The sequence below is a fragment of the Mauremys reevesii genome, linkage group 8 (assembly GCF_016161935.1).
Source record: "Mauremys reevesii isolate NIE-2019 linkage group 8, ASM1616193v1, whole genome shotgun sequence".
Lineage (NCBI taxonomy): Eukaryota > Metazoa > Chordata > Testudines > Geoemydidae > Mauremys > Mauremys reevesii.
In genome coordinates this window covers 32,974,455-32,997,062 of record NC_052630.1, presented here as the reverse complement: position 1 = coordinate 32,997,062, position 22,608 = coordinate 32,974,455, and the positions used below count along the sequence as shown (strand labels likewise).

Genomic DNA, 22,608 nt, shown 5'->3' with positions numbered 1-22,608 from the left:
CCTCAAAAGAAATAGTTTTTCCTATTGGCTGGTACTTACCCCTAGGTGTTTCTCTGAAGGTTGCTTATCTAGATCCACTGTGCTGCTTCCCCGTTGGCTTTCCCCACAGCCCCCTACTAAGCAAGATCAATGAAGTCATACAGGCATGTCTTAAATCCGATATATACTCATTTCACCTCCCTGCCCAGGTCACATACCATGTTCGTAAAACCATTACACCTTCCTATGCTTAAATTATTACATAGCCTCGCTACCGCTGGCCCAGGATGCAGTTCTGCATTAAGGCAGAGCACATCCTTAGGCATCTGACTGCCCAGGCCAATTCCTGTCCAAGAAGTGGATACATGTCGTGACTGTGGCTGCACAGACTTCTCAGCTGTTACTGGATCTGCATATGAGGGCTGCAGTGTACTTGTTCTGAGCTTTGCCTGTGGGAAGCAAAAGTTCAATGAAGATGCAACCTGTCTGATTCAGCAGCTGTGCACAGGTTTGGTTGCACACTTGTTTGAAACCCCACAGAGGAGGGTTTTCATACCCAACCCTATGCCAAAGCAGGTCTGCAAGAACAGGTGCTGGAAGAGAAATTGGGAACATTTAAGAGGGAGACCTAAGGGGCAAAGCTCTGAGTCTGACCTGCTTTGGGGCAGCCTCGTTCCAGGATGAAGTTCAGTTCAGTCCATCTCTGAAACTACCCTCTGCTGGGAGACTGTCTAGGATAGAGGTAGGCAACTCGAGCCCATGGTCTATGTCCGGCCCATCAGACCTTTTAATCCAGCCCTCAAGCTCCAGCTGGAGAGCAAGGTCAAGAGCTTGCCCACTCTGTGCGTGCCATGGCTCCATGCAGCTCCCGGAAGCAGTGGCATGTGCCCCCTCTGGCTCCTACACATAGGGACAGCTGGGGGCTTCACATGCTGCCCCTGCCCCAGCTGCCACCTCTGCAGCTCCCATTGGCCGGGAACTGCGGCCAATGGGAGCTGCAGGGTGGTGCGTGCAGATGGGGAAGTGTGCAGAGCCTCCTGGCCATACATCTGCATAGGAGCCTGAGTGGGGACATGCTGCTGCTTCTGGGAGCTGCTTGAAGTAAGCGCTGCCTGGAGCCTGCACCCCTGAAACTCCTCCAGTGCCCCAACCCCCTGCCCCAGGGCTGATCCCCCCCAAACCCCTCATCCCCAGCCAGAGCCCACACCTCACCCCCGTCCCAGCTCAGAGCACCCCCCCCCCCACACACACACACTCTGAACCCATCAGCCTCAGCCTGGAGTCCCCTCCCACACCCTGAACCCCACTTTTCTGGCCCTGCCTCAGAGCCTGCACCCCCAGTCAGAGCCCTCTTCCCCTCCCACCCTCCAACCCCCAATTTCATGAGCATTCATGGCCCACCATGCCATCTCCATACCCAGATGTGACCCTCAGGCTGAAAAGTTTGGCCACCCCTGGTCTAGGAGCTAGATGGCAGAGGTGGAATGGAGCAGCATTGCACTGAACAGAGGCAGCTGGGAGCGCAGGTAGAAAGGTAAGATTAAGCAGCTAGAGGGAGGAGGAGAAAACATTTCTTTGTGGCTGAGGCAGCGGGCAGGCCTCTGTCTATTCAAGGGCATTTTTGTTCCCTCTCCAGTCCCAGCCCTCGTTGAGTTTTCCCGTGTTCGTGAGTCTGCGTGAGTTGTGTGCAGCTGCCAATCTCCCTTCGACATTCCTGATCCCCACCCAATGGCAATTCTCCAGTGCTGAAGGGCGGGGAGGGATAGCTCAGTGGTTTGAGCATTGGCCTGCTAAACCCAGGGTTGTGAGTTCAATCCTTGAGGGGGCCACTTTGGGATCTGGGGCAAAAATTGGTCCTGTTAGTGAAGGCAGGGGGCTGGACTCAATGACCTTACAAGGTCCCTTCCAGTTCTAGGAGATGGGTATATCTCCAATTAGTATTTTTATTATTTATACCAACCAACTTCAATATGTTCTCCTCAAAATACTGAGCAGGTAAGTAGGACAACACTGCCTAGTTAAGTCCAGTATCCTCTGTTAGCTGAGCAGAAGGGAACTCCCATGAGTCATCCAGGTGGAGTCTGGACAGACAGACTCACATTTGTGGCAGCTGGGAAGTACCGTCATAAGAGTCAACGCCTCAGGAAGCTGCACAGGCAAATGCCAGCTGATGTATGCTCCTCTGCTAATCGCTTCCTGGCCCCACACACAAGACCTAGTGCTCCAGCTCCTGCCTGATACCAGTTCTCGCCTGAATGTGAACACCCTACTGCCAGTCTGACCTGGTTGTCAGGCTAAGTGGGAGATGAGGCACAATGGCTGGGAATGTGAGGCAGCACCTACTCTACATAAGCATCTCAACCCATCCCAGCAGCAGTCCTCTTTGATCCAGATTAATGCTCTATAAACACCCTTGGAACACCCAGTTCCATGCCTTTTGCATGGAAATTTCAGTGTTCTCAGGCTTTCGCTCCTGTTGATTGTATTTCCGTGGATAGAATGCCACAGGTGAGAGACTGTATTTTTAATCTCAGAACTAAGTGGGTATTAAACTCTGCTGTGTGTGCACTCATCTGCCCAGTGTGGCTGTTCTTGTCTGAGTCTTGTGGCACCTTATAGATTAACAAACGTTTTGGCGCATGAGCTTTCGTGGGTGAATACCCATGTCATGTCATGCATCTGACAAAGTGGGGATTCACCCACAAAAGCTCATGCTCCAAAATGTCTGTTAGCCTATAAGGTGCCACAAGACTCTTTGCTGCTTTTACAGATCCAGACTAACATGGCTACCCCTCTGATACATGGTTCTTGTCTGAGTTACTCTCCCTCCACAAAGTTTCCACTGAACCCAGGTACAACCACAGTGGAAACAATGTGTGGGGGAGACCCAGATGTGAGACTGCATGATCCTGCGCCACGCATCTACAGCAAAACAAAATGTTGGCAAGAAGGGCCATTCCCCCTCCCCCACCTTGTGGTTGTGTATCACAGAAGGTGCAATCTGTGGCAACCGAATGCCACAATGCTGGGCCTGATCCTGAAACAAAGGTCTCTGACCTCCATGCCCTGGGAGCAGAGGGTGTGCTGGGGCCGTGCTGCTGGCTTCCCCCAAACACAGCTTAATGTGGAATCTCCCTGCATTTCAGAGGAATCACTTCCTCTGTCTTGATTCAGGCCTCTAGAATGAAACTGAACTCATGCTAGCCCCTGGTCATCACATGCCTTCAGTGGGTGTAATGATCTGACCAGCTGAGGGGTCTTGTGAGCACCAAGGAAAGTAGAGACTCTGAAGCACAATTCAGTATGTGATCAGCAGTAATTACTTGTACTACAGGAGCAGCCAGAGGCCCCTATTTTGCAAGATACAGTACAAAGCCAGATGAAAATATGGTCAGGACCCAGAAAAGCTTAACTGTTTGTGTTGTCCTTTATCAAATCACTCTGCTCTTTATTAGTCAATTTTTGGATTGTCATGTTAGCTCAGTGTTGCCAGTGCATTTATATTGTAAGTTAATATGGGATCCATCGAATTTAAGCATTATGCAGAACTGCCAGCATGCTTTGGTCACTGGAGGGTGCTTGAAATATCTTGCAGGGCACCAGAGGGAGTACCTTTTTTAAAAAAATTTTTAAATGAACATTCAGAGCTAAAATGTTCCCTGCAATACATTGGAACGGGATATTGAAATGCCTGTTTTTTTAATTTATTTTTTGTCTACATGGTCCTTTCACTGCTGGTGTTCCTGTTAAACCAATCCCTTTAACGCTCCCACCTCCCTTTTCCATGTCCCCTGCTCAGACATGAACTGGGAATAGGTGGTGGTCAATGGGGTTTGGTCTCAGGCTTGGTTTTTAAATGATCTAGAGCAGTTTAGTGAACCAGCACTTGAACATGTACATGCTAAGCAAAGCAATGGGCAGTAGCAATAACCTGGCTGGCCTGCTCTCTAATCCCTTCTGGGAACATGGGGTAAAGGGAAAGGCAGATTCCATCCTCTGTTGCTAAAGCCTCTTCTGGTCAGGGACATGAATGATTGGATCTCCGATGCATAAATTTCTACTCAGTCTGTATCAGCCAAGCCTTACCATCCCAGCTCTCCCCTGCAAGAGGCCTTGGCATCCTCTCAATCCACTCCGCTCTTTCTCCCCCCGAGTGAACAGCACGTCCTCATGACACTCAGGAGCGTCTCACGGGGTCTCAGTTAAGTCCAGAAACTGCTGGAGGGAGCTTCTGTTGGGTTGGTTGTTACAATAGAAATACAAGTTTTATCTCTACTTTGTCGGTAAGACTCTCTGGATCACAGCTGAACTGGCAGGGTTGTGCCAGCAGAGCTGCCATGCAATTAAACCTCTACTACAGAGGGCTTAATTTGTCTGAGACTATTTAAGACTTTTCGGTCTGATTCCCATTTACACTAAGGCCCCCTTACACTAGGCCTCTCAACACTGCCACCATGGTGTAACTGAGAATCAAGCCCTTTGTCTTCGGTTTGGCTAGCCCCTACTGACTCAAATGCCTGACAAATTGTTCTCCTTTGGTCCTGCAAGGGAGGCTGTAGGCTCTGCCACACAAGCAGTGCTGGAGACGCTGCATTTGGGCAAGTCAGTCCCTAATTTAGGAGGCGCTTAATTTCCTTGACAACTTTTAAACTGACATTTGACTGACTTGAATTCAGTCTTTTGAAAAGAGTAAATAACAGAAGTGGGAGGAGTCCATGGAGTGAGGGTTTTGTCTTCAGTTGTTGTGTATCTGTTTTTAATATAGTGCTGAGGGTTTGGACGTGATTTGTTGTTTTATCATTCAATTTCTTGGTGTCTGTGGTTTGTGATTTGATAGTTGGATGTTGCTGAAGCTCCACTGGGCAACTACAGAGCAGAGGCATTATGACCAAAGACAAATCAAGAGACGGGTAAGCATCCAGTGCAGCCAGCTCTCTGCAAACCACACCAGCAAGTGCTTGGCAGAGCCCCAGTTGGACATGGGCTACAGTTTGGAATTGTATAGTAGGGTGTGGGCTAATCACTTGCCAAGCCCAGGAAGCTGTTTTCCCACCATGCAGATAATTGCCCCCACTGACTAGCTGTAATGTGGGTTAGTGCTGGTTTTGCAATCCCCTGAAACAACAGATACTGGAAGCTGCTGGAGACAGGAGCACCGCCTAGACAACCTGACCTGGTGTGGTAAGTCCAAGGATCCTATGTAAATAACAACCATGACATAAAAACAGATTGGTCTCTAGACTGAATGGTTCCAATTAGCTGCTCTCATAGAGGAAGTGCCTCTCTTTTCGCACTAGTAGGCAATTTTTGAGCACTTAATTTGTTTTGCTGCATTCCCAAGGGCTGCTAAATTGGTCCTGGTCTCTTCACTGAGATGTAACATTAGTGGATATGACTTTGATAGATTTTGATGGATTAAGCCACTTTGGAAAGGCTCCATGAAAAGCAGCATCCAGGATACAATTAAATGAAGGGGTATAGAGATGGATGGGGCCAAAGATACAGTTCTAAAAGCAAGGCGTTTCAAAGTGTGGACACCCACAAGAGAAGTGTCTCCATTCCAGGAAGCAGGTGTCTGTCCCACAAAGCTCTTGTTGTTCTATAGCATTCAAGGTTTGCTGATGTTGCAAGATACAAGCCGAACAGGGCAGGGGCAGCTCCGCTAAAATAAATCAAAAGAATTGGACCTGCTGTTTCCAAACCAATTTGGCCCACAGCCTTGTGTTACGATCATAAATGATGGGACCCCCTTGCTGGCCAGCCAGTGCTTGGGATTTTTCTAGGGTGATCAGATGTCCCGATGTTGGGGTCTTTTTCTTATATAGGCTCCTATTACCCCCCGACCCAGTCCTGATTTTTCGCATTTGCTGTCTAGTCACCCTAAATCTTCCAGACCTCTGATGCTCTTTCCTTTTGCTAACTCTTGTGTGCAGCTTTCAAACTGCCAGGATCCCTGCTTTGCTGGTGAGGAGATGAATCCCCTCACCTGGTGGAATGAATGGTCACTAAGGGGTGGTGTTCTTGCTCTCAAGATGGTCTCACTGGGGCCCCTTTGAGCTGCTCCTGTGGTGTAATGGGGCCCCATAACTAGTTTGTCAGCAGAGGGAGGGAGTGGCTAGGGAGCACGCTGTAGTATGGCTCTTCTTGGCTTGCTCAACAGCCCCAAGCTGGAGCAACTATGAGTAGGGTTGCCAACCCTCCAGGATTGTCCTGGAATCTCCAGGAATTAAACATTAATCTTGCCCATGTGATGGAATCTCCAGGAATTTGTCCAACCAAAGTTGGCAACCCTAACTCTGAGTAGCCCTGACTCTCATTCACAGCTCCTGGACTCATGCTGATATCACAATTGTATATTCTTCCAATGCATTTTAAGCCTGAATCTCTGCCTGGACTAGGTGTCAGTGACCAGCCATTCTGCAATGAGGATAAGCTAAGATTTGTGACACCCTGCTCAGTTGATGCGGCCCTGGGTGAGCAGAACCAGTCCCGCAGCTCCTGCAAAATCTCAACTTCTGCCACTTCCGGTTGCAAACTTAAAAAAAAAAAAAAAAGTTAAAAAAAAAATGGAGTACAACCAATGAAGCAGCTGCTGCGCTTATGAGGTTCGGCCTCCAGGGGAAGCTTCACTCACTCCGTCTCCCCTCCCCAGCAGCAGGGAGGGGCATCTGCCATTACCTTGGCTGCATCCTCCTGGCTTCATCGGGCTCCTCTGAACTCCCCTCCCTTGGGCCAGGCCTGTTTCCTGCCCCCAGCCAGATGAAAGTAAACCCCAGAAAGCTGCTGCTTTGCCACACTACAGCCTGATTGACCAGATACAGCACCAGATGCAGCATTCCCCACCCAGGCACAGGGAAAGGAAGAAAAGAGATCCCAGCAACTCCTGTAGCCCCCACCTTAAGCAAGGAAGGGCTAGAGCAGCAGAGTCCTGGGCTTCTCCACAGCAACTGCTGCCTGGGGTGTCCAGGGGGAGCACAGAGGCACCTGGCACTGAGGAAGAGGAGGCAGCTGCGAAGACCTGCTGCTGGTCTGAGGGGAGAGCAGATGAATTTGGTTGGGGGGTGAATGTGACTCAGTCAGGGTCTGGCTGAGCAAGGGGATTGGGGAAAGAGAGAGTGTGTGTGTGTGATAGATAGATAGATACAGGGTCAGGTTTACCTGTGCTCTCTAAGGATTGAAGGTCTGCTGAGAGGGCCAAAGCGGGCAGCTCTGGTTGCAGCAGCAGAATTGGGTGTGCTCCCAAGGGTACATCTACCCTGCAATTAGACACCCGCAACTGGTGCATGCCAGCTGACAGGCTCATGGGGCTCAGGCTAAGGGGCTGTTTAATTGTGGTGTGGACATCCAGGCTCGCCTTGGAGCCTGTGAGATGGGAGGGTCCCAGAGGTCTCCTGAGCACTGCACTGCAATTAAACAGCTCCTTAGCTGGAGCTTGAGTCAGCTGGCATATGCCAGCTGCGGGTGTCTAATTGCAGGGTAGACATACTCTGAAAGACCTGAGAAGCAGTGGGGCTTATGCAAGCTGGGTTTGTTTGTTTTCATACTAAGTTAAATAAAACTACAAATTTAAAACTGCCCCTAGTCTGGGAGTGTAACGTGCATTTCAACACCTATTGAATTGTGTGTGTGCACATGCTTGTGAGAAAGTCAATGTCTGGGTATGCATGTAGTATATGTGGGGGCCAGTTGTGTGTTGATGTTGGGGATGGGCTAGCAGATTTTTTGCCCCGGCTGGTACATCTTCTTGCCAATTTTGCAAGACTATATGTACAAATAAAATACAAACACTGGATACTGATAGGGTGACCAGACGTCCTGCTATTAGGGCCTTTGTCTTATATACGTCAACTATACTTCCTCCATCCCTCCCCCTGAAAAAAAGTGTCTAGATTTTTCACACTTGCTATCTGGTCACCCTATATGCTGAAGCTTATCTTCGGTGACCAGCAAAAGTTGGGTTTCTACTTGAGGCTGGCTTTTAAAAGACAAACACTTGTACAGGAATCCTTGGGAATACTTTATAATAGCTACTTAAGATTGTCTATTGCAGCTGATGGTTACTGCAGATTTTACTTTTATAAAAGCATCCTCTGGCGATGTGGCACACAGGATTCACTTAGCTGGAAGGGAGGTAATTTGGGGGGGTTAGGCAGGTTGGTTTGGGGTCTCTTCAAGGTCAGAGATCTGCAAGACAACTTAGCAATTGCCAGTTGTGTTCCTTGCTCACAATGTATTTTGTGCTTCCTTCAAATGTTCAGATAAAACAGGGTTTCCAGCAGATGCTCGCTTTTTAGATTTGGTTTTCCTCCCAAGCCCGCCCTTCCTTGGACAAATGGCATTTCCCAAGCAAACCTAGAGGGGATCATTCTGAGTTTGAATCTGCTCAGCAGCTGCCTCTAGATCTCCTCTTTTTTTAACATATGCAGCAGCATATTTTTTTAATTCCAGAAGTTCAATAAGCTGCTCTGTTGGTTCACTTCCAAAACCAGGATGCAGAGCATAGATTGTCTCCACGCTGCTCTTGTCCTTTGTTTTATCTCAGTTCAAGGAGGAACAAGCCACCTCTGCATCTGCTTTTTAAGTGTTGGCCACAATTTATTTTACAAGCAGTTATTTCATTATTCATGTTTAATAATTGTATATTTATGCCTTTTGTGATCTTCTGCATGGGGATTTAACCATCTCAAGAACAAACCCAAGAGGTGAACTATCCAGTGTCTCAGCAACTCACGAAAAACTAAAGGCCATATGTTCCTGTGGCTTACATGCCAGTAAGCTTACTACAAAGCCTGCCTCAGTTCTGTGCATGAGTTAAAACCTGTGACGAGGTGTGGATGCTATAACAATGGTCCCCCACAGAAGATAAGCAGTGGTACAAAAGTGGTCTCTGTGTAGAACTATGTTGCCCAAACTCCCAAAAGCTGAGCTGACGTTCAGGAAGATGAAACCAAGAGCACTCTGCTTCAGCCTGCCATGTGTTCGTATAGGCCCTGTTTTTAAATAATTAGTCACTAACAGTAGATTGTGTCCATCTTCCTAATTCATCAATCATAAAGCCAGAAGCAACCACCGTGATCACCTAGTCTGATCTATATAACCATAGAAATTCATGATTAATTCCTGTTTGAACTAAGCAGATTTTTTTAAAATCCAATCTTTTTAAAAAATGGCCAGTGATGGCGAATCTATAACAACCCTTGGTAAATTGTCCCAATGGTTAATTACCCTCACTATTAAAAATTTGCACCTTATGTCTAGTCTGAATTTGTCTAACTTCAACTTCCAGCCACTGGATCTTGATAAACCTTTGTCTGTTCGAGTGAAGAGCCCATTATCAATTCCGCCCCCACCTCCAAGTAGGTACTTATAAACTGGGATCAAGTCACCCTTAACCTTCTCTTTGTTGAGATAAATAGATTGAACTTCTTCGTCTGTCACTATACGGTATGTTTCCCGTCCTTTAATTACTCTTGTGGGGCTTCTTTGAACTCTCTCCAGCTTATCAACTTCCTTCTAGAATAACTCATTTCTTCTCCTTTGCTATGTCCTTTGAGCAGTGAAATAGTTAACAATGTTGGTGTGCAAAGTTTGATCGTTGTCATCTAAGTTAACACCCATTGTATTGAATGGAGTAGTTTATTCCTCAGAGCTATTGTTTCAGGCTCTCTGCAAACTCAGGCAGACAAGCACTGCATTGGTTACACACAGATCGTGTTTTCAAGGTCTCTTTGCAATTATAACAGTGAAAGATTTACTTAAAAAAATAAATAAAAAGAAAGGTGAGACTCTGGTGAACAACCAAGAGATTGGTGCATGTCCTCTGGACTTTGGGAAACACTGACAAAAGATTCTCCAGCTCCAAAAAGGGGGTGTATGGTCTGAACAAATGTGTGAGGAGTAGGGTCTAAGCCAAACTACTGCAAATGCTATACTCAAAAAATCAAAGGCAGTTACTATCAGAAAACTGAGAGCGAGTTAATACTGCTCTGAGCACCATGCACTCTGCCAAGGTCCTACCCTCAATGTAGCAGAACAGAGGATATCTAAGAGCAAGACTAGCGTTTTTGAGTGCCCAACTTTAGATACATTAAAGAGCCCTGATAATGAGAGAGTGCTGTGCATCTGCTCTCGGAAGATCAGGCTCCTTACAGGGGGTCTCAAGTTGGGCCCCCAAAATCACCAGTCACTTTTGACAATCTTGGCCTAAGTACAATAGTTGTCAGCAAATGGTGGGGGGCTGTGGGCAAGAGTGAATTGCTTGCTGTTCATTTCCAGATTTTCATACTGTTGAGGTAGAAGAATTGTTCTACAGAATGACATTGTCTGGGGTTGGAAGAACTCCATTGTTGCACCAACCTTAGCTGCTGCTTAACAAAGCTTTTGTTTACTAATTGTCTCGAGAATGTAGCAGTCTAACCATCTACACAACATTCTTTAGCATAATACGTTGTGTATGGCATACTGTATAATGCTCTTGAACTCTAGCAAGGAAAGAGAGAATGTGTTGGTTGACATGGTTGTCAAGGTGGTGTGGGACTTACCATACATAGTTGGGAGGAGGGCTGCTGGGACTAGAATGCTGGTCCTTCAGCATCACAAACACAGGCTAGAGGGGCTCAGGTGACAGTAGCAGACCCTTGATTCTCTCGTGGGGGCGGGGCGCTGAATGCTGTCTCAAGTGTCTGGCCATTGGACTTTTCTCACCTTGACAATTTGAAGCACAGTCAAAGATTCAAATAAGTTTAAAAAAAAAAAAACACCCCAAGAACAGAGAAACAAATATCCCCTTAGCATGGTGGCATAGCTAAAACAGGAAAACTGGGTGGGCCCAGCTTTCAGGTGGGCGGGCAATGACAAATGCAGAATAGGTTTTGTGGGGACCTGGCTGGGCTAAGACAACTGGGGGTCCCTCCCCTCTCCTTCCTGCTGGGGAAGAGGGGTCCGGGCATGGAGGCTTGCCCCGCTTCCCCCACCTGGTGCTCCTGCTGGGGAGCATGATTGAGGCACAGGGCTTGCCCCACTCCACCTGCCCAGTGTTCTTCCCATGCCCTGACCCACTCCCTGGCTGGAGTGCTGGGCAGGGGGAGTGGATCGGGGTGACCCCGTTGGCCCAGGGCCAGTGGCTAATCTGCTATGGACCCAGACCCACCCCCGTGAGCCACACCCCTAGTTGGGGTGGGAGACCAGGGCATCAGCACACAGGACCAGCAGGAGAGGGACCCAGCTGGACACTGAGCTAGGATCAGGAGTCCCCAGCCAGTGGATTGGGGGACTCTGCCCCAACATTGGGTGGGCCTGGATGCTATGTGAGTGGGCTGTGGCCATGCCCCTGCCTTAGCATGACCAAGGTTTACCATCTGGACATCCTACCTCACTCCAGTTTTCTCTCTCCCTGCTCTCTTTCCTCCCCAGACCCCCTTACAGTGAGCAAACTCCACTCCCTGCCCATCCCTCCGTCTCTGCCTGTTTCTGTAGCTGCCTTGCCCAGCTCCTAGCACAGCTGTCTGTCTCTAGTAACCACAAGTAGCAGCATGAGAAGGAGTAGTGCTCAGCAGCAACTCCTGCTCATTGCTTCCCCCTCTTGTTGGTTGCTGATGGCAAACACGAGTGGTACTTCACCTGAAAGTGCTCAGGAAATGTCAAGGCTAATTTACTGAATAGAGAGAAAGAATGATAAAATGAAATCATTTGCTTCTTTTCACACAGAAGCTTGGTGGGGGTTAAAAGCAAAAATATACATAATAAAACTCATTTCATGGATAGAAGAAATAATACAGAAGGAAATTACGATCAGGTCAAAATAGGCTATCAAATTCCATGATCATGGTCATCAATAAGTGGGTAAAACCTGGAATGGAAACAATTGTGAAATAAATGCAGGCAAGTGGCCTAGTGGGTTAAAGTATGGGTCAGCAGCATGGAGCGAAATTCAGAATTTTTGTCATCATGGAAATTCTGACATTTGGTTTTTGTCCCAAATTGGGATGAAACATTGAAATTTTACATAAAACAGAAATTCCAAAATATTTAGATTGAGAAATGTCAAAACATTTCATTTTGCTCAAAACCAAATGAAACGTTTAGACATTTCTGAAATTTAAATGTTTCATTTCAGTTTGTTGAACTGAGCCAAAATTCTTTAAGTCTGTTCAACATTAAAAGCAGCATTTTCCCATTGTGGTGCATTGTCTCATGGGACCATAACACAGGTGCCAGCTTCCTCCGTGCCGGGGGGAGGGGGGGTGCGCAACACCCTGCTCTGCCCCAGGTCCTGCCCCCACCCCCGCCTGCCTCTTCCTGCCCCTGCTCCAACGCTGCCTGCCTCCTTCCACCTAATTCCACCCCAAGCATGCCCTGGAGCACCCATGGAGTTGATGCATATGGAGTATAGTTCAAGAGTCTGATTCTCCCTATAGGTCAGGCTCCCTGGCTGGACTACATCTCCCATGATGCACCACAGAGCTTGGTTAGCGAATGAGGGCCTTAACTACAACTCCCATACTATGTGCTTATAGGAAATGTGCTTATAGGAAAATGGATTAGAAACTAAACCTTTTGGGTCAGTTTCACAGAACAAAATATTCTGATTTGGTTCAAATTGCCACAAAACAAAATATTTATTTTTAATTTGCCCAAAAGAAAAATCAAAATATTTCAGCAAAAGTTTGCAGAAACTGCATTTTCTGACAGAAAATCATTCAGACAGAAAATTCCCAACCAACTTTAGTCAAGAGTCATGAATCTTGGATTCTGATTCGAGAGATGTCCCTGTGGGTACTCCACTCCAGGTGCTGGTGCATCCCCATGCATTCGCTCAGATTTGTACAGCAGTACCCGCACGGGCTACACACACGCTGCTGGTGCTGTAACAGCATGTGCATGGCTGTGACTCCTCAGTTCCTTCTCTACTGCCCCGGTCTGAGATGGAGCTCAGCAGTCCCGCTCAACATTTTCTCGCTTTCGCATACTTCATTTGTTAGTACAGTTAGTATAGTATTTTAGTCAGAAGTTTTATTTTCTTTGACCCTTTCTTAAGATCTATTTAAAAGGGTGGCTAGTGAACTCAAGATCACTATGGAGGAGGTGTCAGAGACTCAACATGAAGTGAGTCTCTTGCATCTTGCAACCTGCAGCCTCCTCCAAGATTGCCCTCTCAATCAATGGAGCTGTCCTGGACCCGGCCAAGAATATCTGGCGAACTCCAGCTACTATACCCCTGACCTGCAAGAGGGCAGATTAGCAATATTGTGTCCCCTCCAATGGCTCAGTTTCTTTTCACACATCCACTATCAGCAAGTTTGGTGCTGGAAGTGGCGAACCAAAGAAACAAGCAGCAGCATTTCTGGTCTACTACTCCTGACAGGGATAGTAAAAGAATGGATTGATTTGGGCTGCAAGGTTTATGCAACTTCCACACTGCAATTCAGCGTGGCATAGTTTGCCACCCTCCTAGCCAAAAATGACCATAGAAATTATGGGCAATTAATGGAATTTGTTAACAATATTCCAGAAGAAAAGAGATCGCAATTTAAGGCAGTGGTCTCTGAAGGACAAATAATTTCCTGCATGTTACTCCAGGCTGCCCTTGATGCTATGGACACTGCAGCCAGGTCCACTGCTCCAGCCGTTGTTATGCATCAGGCTTCACGGTTCAACTCTTCCTCTTTCCCACGAGATACAGAACACCGTGGAGGATCTCCCCTTCAATGGTGAGAAATTATTTGCAGCAAAGACAAACGAGGTGCTGCACACCACGAAGGATTCCAGGGCTACACTGAGATTTCTAGGCATCCATACACCAGCTTCTACCTTACCAATGCCCGTGATACCTGGCGTACGCACAACAACAACAACGGCCATACGAACAGCAACAGCATCAATGCCAGAGACCTAGGCCTCAACGCTGCCTCCCCCCACAATCAGCAGCATCCCAACCTCCCTCACCCAGGGCCGGTGCAAGAATGTTTCGCGCCCTAGGCGAAACTTCCACCTTGCGCCCTCCCCCGTCCCCGAGCCCCCGCCCTGAGGGACACCCCCCCCGCGGCAGCTCCCCCCATCCGCCCTGAGGCGTCTCCCCTGCAGCAGCTCCCCATCCACCACCCTCCGCCCTGAGGCACCCCCCCCGCCCCAGCTCACCCCTGCTCCGCCTTCTCCCCGAGCACGCTGTTGCTGCTTCACTTCTCTCGCCCCCAGGCTTGTGGCGCCAATCAGCTTAGGCACCGCAAGCCTGGGAGGCGGGAGAAGTGAAGCAGCCAAGGCGTGCTTGGGGAGGAGGTGGGGCAGGGGTGAGCTGGGGCGGGGAGTTCCCCTGCGTGCCGCCCCCTCCCGCCTTACTTGCTGCCGGCGGCCCTCCCCGTGCTCCCCTGCCCCAGCTCCCTCCGCCTAAATGCCGGCGGCGACCGGGGCGGCTGAAGATCCGGCCGCTGCAGTTGCTGCCGAAGAAAATGCCGCCCCCCCAAATCCTAGTGCCCTAGGCGACCGCCTAGGTTGCCTAAATGGTTGCACCGGCCCTGCCCTCACCTAACAAACAGATTTGAAGCCATGGTCGAGGACAAAGAAGACCTCCCACCCACTCCTGCCCTCACACTAATTACTGAACCCTTTGGTCACAGTTTGTTCCCATTTTACAACAACTGGCGAGCCATCACTACAGACAGATGGGCCCTAGAGGTTATCCAGTCGGGCTATACCATCCCTTTTGTGTCCATACCCTCCACCCACCTCCCTTCCCTTCCCCTCCCCGTCCCTCTTCAGGGACCCCTCTCATGATCACTTGCTCCATCAAGAGGTACAACTTCTTCTGCAAATAGGAGCAGTGCAGTGGGTACCTGATCAGCAGAGGGGAAAATGTTTTCTGTCCAAAAAAAAAATAATGGGAGTAAAAAGAAAAGTGGGGGATGGCGACCTATTCTTGACCTCAGGCAACTCAACAAGTTCATCAAAAAGCAAAAATTAAAAACAGTTACCCTAATGACCATTATTCCAGCACTGGAGCAGGAAGATCGGTTTTCAGCTCTCGACCTGCAGGATGCTTATTTTCATGTAACTATACGCCCTGCCCACAGATGTTTTCTTAGATTTTGTTCTGGGAACAAACCACTACCAATACAGGGTTCTACCCTTTGGCCTCTCAACAGCACCCTTTGTCTTCTCCAAGATCCTCGTGGTGGTTACCGCACATCTCAGGAAAAAAGGAATAAATCTTCCCCTACCTGAACAATTGCCTCCTCAAATAGCAAACTCGTGAGGAAGCCATCCGATCCACACACATGACCAATGACTGCCTTCAGGGTGTTGACCTGCAAAAAAACACAAACAAATCCACATTAATCCCTACTCCACATCTGGAGTTCATAGGTGCACACTTCGACTCCACAACTGGCCTCGCATCTCTTCCAACCGACATATTCATCACCAAACTGCAGAACAGCCCACAAGTCACGGCTCATGACTGCCTACAACCTCTAGGCCACATGGCAACATGCACTTTTGTGGTCAAGAACGCATGCCTGTACTTGCAATGCCTGCATGGTTGGCTAGCCACAGTCTACAAACCAAATGTACACAGACTACACAAGCTTCTCACCATGCCTACCAATAGCAAGGACTCACTCATATGGTGGACTCAACCATACAACCTTTGTTCCGAGGTCCCATTTTTACAGGAATCCTCTTCAATTATAATCACTGCAGACACATCCCTCACTGGTTGGGGGGCACACTTGGGACACCATACTGCTCAAGGACTATGGTCTCCTACAGAGACCTCACTACATATAAATCTTCTAGAGTTCTGAGTGGTCTGCAATGCCTGCTTCCACTTTCTCCCACTCATCAAGAACCAAAAGATCAGGATCATGACCAACAACACTGCTTCTATGTTTTATATAAACAGGCAAGGAGGAGCCCAATCCGATTCACTTTGCACCGAGGCTATGAAACTTTGGAATTGGTGCCTCCAACACAATATTGATATCTCCGCCTTGTACCTGCCCGGTGCACAAAACACCACAGCTGACAAGCTCAGCCGATCCTTCCCACTCAACCACGAATGGGAGATGATAAACAACACTACAACATCTACACATTATCCACATTGGGACCAACAAGAAATGCCTCCAATTCTGCTCCAGAGCGGGTCTAGGGAGATGTGTTTACACTCAGATGGAATGACAACCTACTATACGCATTCCCACCGATACCACTCCTACACGAAGTAGTATTAAAGATATGGACAGAGAAGGCCAGGATCATATTGATAGCCCCTACATGGCCCAGACAGCTGTGGTACCCACTTCTAACACAGATGTCCACTTGTCTGCCAATCTCCCTTTCCCCCCGCTTCTGAACTTACTGTCCCAATGCAGGGGCCATCTACACCACCCAAACATAGGAATGCTCCACCTCAAATCATGGCTCCTCAACAGTTCTCCTACGAAGAACTAGGCTGCTCTAAGTAGGTGCAAACTGTACTATTACACAGTAGGACACAATTTACACACATCACCTATATCCATAAATGGTCTGGGTTCATGGCATGGTGTTCTGCCAGGCAATCTGCTCTTACTTCTGCACCTCTTTCAGTCATACTGGACTACCTTCGGGAGCTCAAACAATCTGGGCTCTCCTTCAGTTCCGTAAAGGTACATCTGGCAGTAATCACAGTATTTCACCAGAAGATCAGTGACACCACTATCTTTGACCACCCTATCACAAAAAGATTCCTCAAAGGCATCCAGACCCTGTACCCAGACATCAGACTACCCACTCAACCATGGGACCTCCACTTGGTCCTCACATGTTTGACACAATAGCCATTTGAACCACTAGCATCCTGCTGTCAACTACACCTATCTCTGAAAGCTGCATTCTTAGTGGCAATTACATCTGCCAGTCATGTAGGAGAACGTGGAACTCTCATGGCTGACCCAGCCTACACTATCTTTTTTTAAGTATAAAGTCACGCTCTGAACGCATCCCAAATTTCTTCCAAAGGTACATTCATCCTTCCGCCGTAATGAATCTATCCATCTACCAATCTTCTTTCCTAAACTGCATGCAAACTCTTTTGAAACAGCAATGCACACACTTGATGTGTGCAGAGCATTATCTTTTTATTTAGATAGGACTAGGCTGTTCAGGGCTTCCCCTAAACTTTTTATTTCAATTGCAGAGGGCAATTGATATCCATCCAGAGAATATCCAACTGGATATCAGACTGCATCCGTATATGCTACCAACTCAAGAAGATACATCCTCCAACTTCTATTAAGGCACACTCTACCAGATCTGTGTCAATGTCTGTTGCATTCCTATGTAACATTCCCCTCATAGATATCTGCCAGGCTGCCACCTGGGCTTCAGAGCACACCTTTGCCAAACACTACGCCCTTACTCAGGGCCCCTTGACTGACACTCGAATGGCAAGAGCTGTGCTGTCCACGGCTTTCTTACCAGATTCGATGGTGCCAGATGCCATCGTAGAGATACTGCTTTTCAGTCACCTGGAGTGGAGTACCCACAGGGACATCTCTCTCTTTCAAAGAGTTTACTTACCTGTCCACTACCCACCCTCCTCCCCTCTACTTCAGAGTTTGGAGTGGTCTCTATTGTAGAGAAGGAACTAAGGAATCATGGCCGCACACGGGCTGTTAAGGCGCCAGCAGTGCATGAGGCAGGCACTGTGTGCACGCGGCCCATGCGGGTACTTCTGTACAAATCTCCGAGCGAAGGCGCAGGGATGCACCAGCACCTGGAGTGGAGCACCTGCAGGGACACTCATCTGAAAGAACATCAGTTACTGCACAGGTGAGTAACCTCTTCTACTTCCAGCTCTACTACTGACTTGCTGTGTTGATTTGGGAAAGTTATTTAACCACTCTGTTTCTCAGTATTTCCATCTGCACAAAAAGAATAAGGCTTTCCTTCTCAGGGTGTTGTGAGGCTTAATTAATGTTTGTTCGGCACTTTCACATCCCTGGGTGAAAACTGCTATGGAAGGGCGAAGTTTTATTGTCTGAGGGCACTGCAGGCTCCTAGGTTGGGAGTTGTAGTGAGAAGCCATGGATTGTGGTGCCTTCCATATGCCCATGACATCCATGCCTATCTTATCTGAACCTGATGTGCTCTACATGGGGCTACACCTTAAGACTTCAGAGACTTGGACTAACATGGCTGCTTGTGAAATGTGGCATCTCCATGAGCACTGTCTGCCAGTAGATTTCCTGGTGGAGTTCTGTTTATGGGTCTTAAATGCTTTGTGTCCTATCTTCTTGGGAGGTCCCTCCCTATGTTTGATATTGGCCTCAGCAGAGGTGCCTCTAACAGGGCTGTGGCTGCTGCTTGGTATTTTCTACATAGGGCCCAGGACTTTGGAACTCATTCTTGGCTTAGTTCCAAATAAACCTGAAATGCTTGCCATTCAGGACGCACTGTAGAGCCCATCTGTTTCCTCTTGCTTTTGAGGAAAGGGGAGAGGACTTGGTGTTGAGATGTAGAGGGAGAAGAGAATTGATTGTTTCTATATTCTGTGGCTTAGCTGATTAGCTCAGTGGGTTGGGGCTGGGGCTTTTTACGTTTTTATGCCCTTTGGGCCAGATTTCAAGGACATCTAGATGCCTAAAGATGCAGATAGGCACCTAGTGTGATACTCAAAAGCACCTAAGCAGGTTAAGTGCTTTACTCCCATTGACATCTGTGGGACTCGGACACTTCTCTAAATCTCACTAGATGCCTTGCTTCATCTTCAGGCACCTAAATCTCTTTGTAAATCTGACCCTTTTGTGACTAGACATTTTCTAAGTTGTGCAAATGCCTAGAGCTCTGAGAAATAAATGAAAATGGGAAACACTCAGACAAGAGCTTTCAGAGTAGCAGCCATGTTCAACAAGAGCTTGTTTAACATTAAGGGCTAAATTCATTCCTGGTATGACTCCACTAAAACCCATACAGTTGTTTGGCTATCGTGATGTCTCTTTTTGTAACTCGCCCAGCTTCATCATATGTTGAAATGCCCTCTGTCTCTTCCATGCTAGTCTTTACCTCCCTACTTGGCCACTTAAGCCTCTAGTCCCTTGTTAGGTTTTTGTTTTATTTGCCTGGGTTGGATTTTGATTTCATCTGCCCTAGCTGGATCGTAAACACTTCCCTCTTCTGCACTGCATTTTTCTTTCAGGCATGAAATTCCATCCAATTTTCTGTAGCTCACTTTGCATTCCTTAAACATCTGCTTTCTTTAAGTCCAGTGTGTGTGACTGACCTTTCTGCAGACCCTCCTTTACATTTCAATCCCGATATGATCCTTGCTGATCTTCAGCTTCTGCCTTGTTTGTTATACCTGGCCCATCTCCATTTAGTGGACCAAATTCAGAGACAATGTGTAAGGTGATGTTACTGAAACTCACTAGGGCTGTGTCTACACTTATAGGGACATGTACAGTACAGGCACTACACGTGTAACTAACTACATGCTGCAGTGAAAGGCAGGCTGCATCCACATTTGTAGCTGCATACGGCAGTGACACCCACCAGGAAATGGCTCTGGCTGCCCCCTTTGCTGTCATGAGGAAAGGCTGTGGCAACAGGGAGGCAGCAAGATGCTACACTGCTAAAAAATAGCAGTGTAGCTATGGGAGGCACTGCTTGGGAGTGTAGAGAGCCATGTAGGAAATTACACTCCCAGCTAGAAGTGCAGCCATAGCCAATGTAACAAAAGCTCAGATTCTCTGTTGTGACAGTTTGGTGCAGCAGAGGGATGTGTGTGTGTGAGGGGTGTTAGCCAGTTATGGCTACTTGACATTCTGGCCATTTCTGCACCAGCCTCAGCAAAATTTGGAGCAGCATCGGGGCTGCTCTAAATTATTTTAACTGGCATTGATCCTCCATGACCATCCTCCAGCTGGGAAGCACAGCTCCACTTCATCCCCCATGTTGGGACCAAAAGGAGGAGTAGCATAGGAGCTGACTGCCAGCTCTACACCTGCTGGGAATTCCCTGTTCCTACCCCACACTGGAGAAATCCTGAGCAGGGGAGATAAAAACAGTCTCTGACTCTTTACATCTCCAGAGTATCACAAAGGGGACAGAGCAGGGCAGAGAATGTGGCCCAATATGTTAATTAGGAGATCAGTACCTCTCCAGTTCAAGTGCGGATTGTGTAATCCAAACAGGCACTGAATCCATTCCAATGATTCGGGAATCCAAACCCCTCCTCCCTACACCAGCCAGTACAGTCTTTAATCTCCTTCTTCATAATCCAGGTTATTATGGAAATTAAAGAGATGCTATAAATATGTAAAAGTACACCCAAGTCTGCTAAAAGAACTGGCATTCATTTCCAAAGTTTCCATCTGTTTGAAGGCGAGACCTGTGGTTGCACGCCAAAAGGGGCACTGGGGATCTTACGTCTCAAACTGCCTTGGATTTATTTTACTCCGTGGGCATTGGAAAAAGACTTGATGCAATCCAGCTTGCATCTGTTGTGACAGAAGAGATGTTTAATGGGTTTGGTTGAACGCTGCAGGGGTCTGAGAGAAGCATGTGAGCAAATCCAGGGCAATAATCCATTGCAAAGTTTAATAGATGAAAATAATAACCTGAAAAAAATAGCTGAGACTAAGAAAAAAATAGGCCAGTGGTTTTTCTTTCTCTTACGAAGATCCACAGGTGGTTTAATCCATCATTTTCCTGGTGCTCTACCTAAGACTTCACATGCTAAATTGCATTTGTTTTTCTTGTGTCCTTTTTCACCTGGCATCTGAGCTACTCCCATGAACTGTTACTGTTTTGCTTTGTAAGGTGGATATGTCTAGTGCGGGGGAACTTGGCATATATTCTTCCAGTCAGTCAGTGGAGCCTCTCTCAAGAGGTGGGTCTCACAGACATCTTATTACATCTGGCAGGATGTCTTGTCCACCTGCTACACAGATGTTAAGTGGTAGTGTGTGGAGTTAGAGGGATGAATTGCCAGTGCTGCAATATGAAGGATTTAGTATCATTCAACATTCTGATGTTCATTGGCTTCAATGGATCTAGGCTGATTTATGCCAGCTGAAGATTGGGCTCCCTGTTTACACAGCAAGACCATACAAACTGCACTAGAGTAGTGCCTACCAAAAAGAACAAGTGTTTTGTGGAGGGGCCTGCTCATTTCTGGCAACAGGTAAGACATACAAATCCACATACTCAGGGTCACTTAATTTCTAGCTTCCAACAAATCTTTCCCAGTCCCTTTCCAGGCATGTCAGGCCCCTATCTTGGTCAAATGAGCAAAGCAAGGATAAAAGGACTTTGTGTCCAGGACCACAGGGTCTGGGGAGATAGACTCCTTTCTCCTAACATGCAGGCAGAATCCTGAGTGACGTAGCATCATCTACATGCTGATTACACACATAATTAGGACCCTACCAAATTCATGGTCCGCTTTGGTCAATTTCAGTTATAGGATTTTAAAAATAGTCAATTTCACCATTTCAGATATTTACATTTGAAATTTAATCGGGGGGGGGAGGGGCTCCTGACCCAAAAGGGAGTCATGGGATTGCCACCCTTACTTTTGCCCTGCCTAGGGAGAGCAGCGGCTGCTGGCCTGGCACCAGCTCTGAAGCCAGCGCTGCCACCAGCAGCAGCGCAGAAGTAAGGGTCCAGGATATTGGGGGGGAGGTTGTCACTTTTGGGGGACAGGCAGGGCTGGCCTTACGGGTAGGCGACCACCCAGGGCCCCATGGTCAGGAGTGCCATGGTTCCCTCCCCCCCACAACCAACCAAAGGCCCCTTTAACACTGGGCCCAGACCTGGGGATGGGCAGGGCTGGGGGCATCCCAGCCATGGGTTTCTACCATGCGCCAGGCAACAGCTACTAGTCCCAGTGGGGCTGGGGAAGGACGAGACTTCCTCTTCCTCTGCATGGCAACTCCTGGGCTGAGTCAGACCTACCTCCGGGAACCTCCCCCAGCTGCAGGAAGCTCCATGGGTGCACTGCCTTCAGAGGTAGGTCTGACCCGGCTACAGCAGTGGCTCCTGCAGAGGAAGAGGAAGTCTCATCCCTCCCCAGCCTGGCTGGACTAGCAGCTGGAGCCTGGCGCACGGTACAAGCTCCCCTTCCCTACAAAGGCCAGATTTCACGATCTGTGACGCGTTTTTCTCAGCTGTAAATTTGGTAGGTCTCTATACATAATGTGACTAGTGGATCCCACATAGTCATAAACTCATTGGCTATACCCTTGCCTCTCCCCTACTTCCCAAATCCCCGCCCCCCCCCATGCTTTTGCCGTGGCCTGCAAGGGGGACATTATACTCATGTATGATCTCTTGATGGCTGGAGCTATCTCACAGAGTACAAGGGCACTGGTTCCACTTACCCAGGCCTTCTGTGACCCTTATTCAAGATGAAGCAGCAAGCACTTTATCACAAAAGAGCTTTTGTTTTGCTGTTTTGCACCTTTCACCAACAGTCTCTTCTCCACTCCAGAAATCCTAGCTCTGTGCTGTAAATTCTTCTGTGTGGAGATTCTTTGTCAGAGAGGGATCAGTTAACCTGCAGGAGCTCCGTTAGATATCAGATAATGTGACACAGTTGGAACTAGCAAGCACTGTTGCCTTGGCTATTGTGTGCACTATTCTGTATTTTAT

The 22,608-nt window shown here is 47.9% G+C and overlaps 1 long non-coding RNA gene across 1 annotated transcript in view; it reads right to left on the bottom strand.

The window, feature by feature from the left end:
• Nucleotides 1-13,560: 13,560 nt before the first annotated feature.
• Nucleotides 13,561-22,608, bottom strand: part of LOC120370455 — a 29,813-nt gene continuing 20,765 nt past the window's right edge. Inside the window, exons 3-4 of the long non-coding RNA XR_005583743.1 lie at nucleotides 15,192-15,278; nucleotides 13,561-13,680 (exon numbers count right to left, since the gene is read on the bottom strand). This is a non-coding gene — a long non-coding RNA (uncharacterized LOC120370455). The remainder of the gene's footprint in view (nucleotides 13,681-15,191; nucleotides 15,279-22,608) is intronic.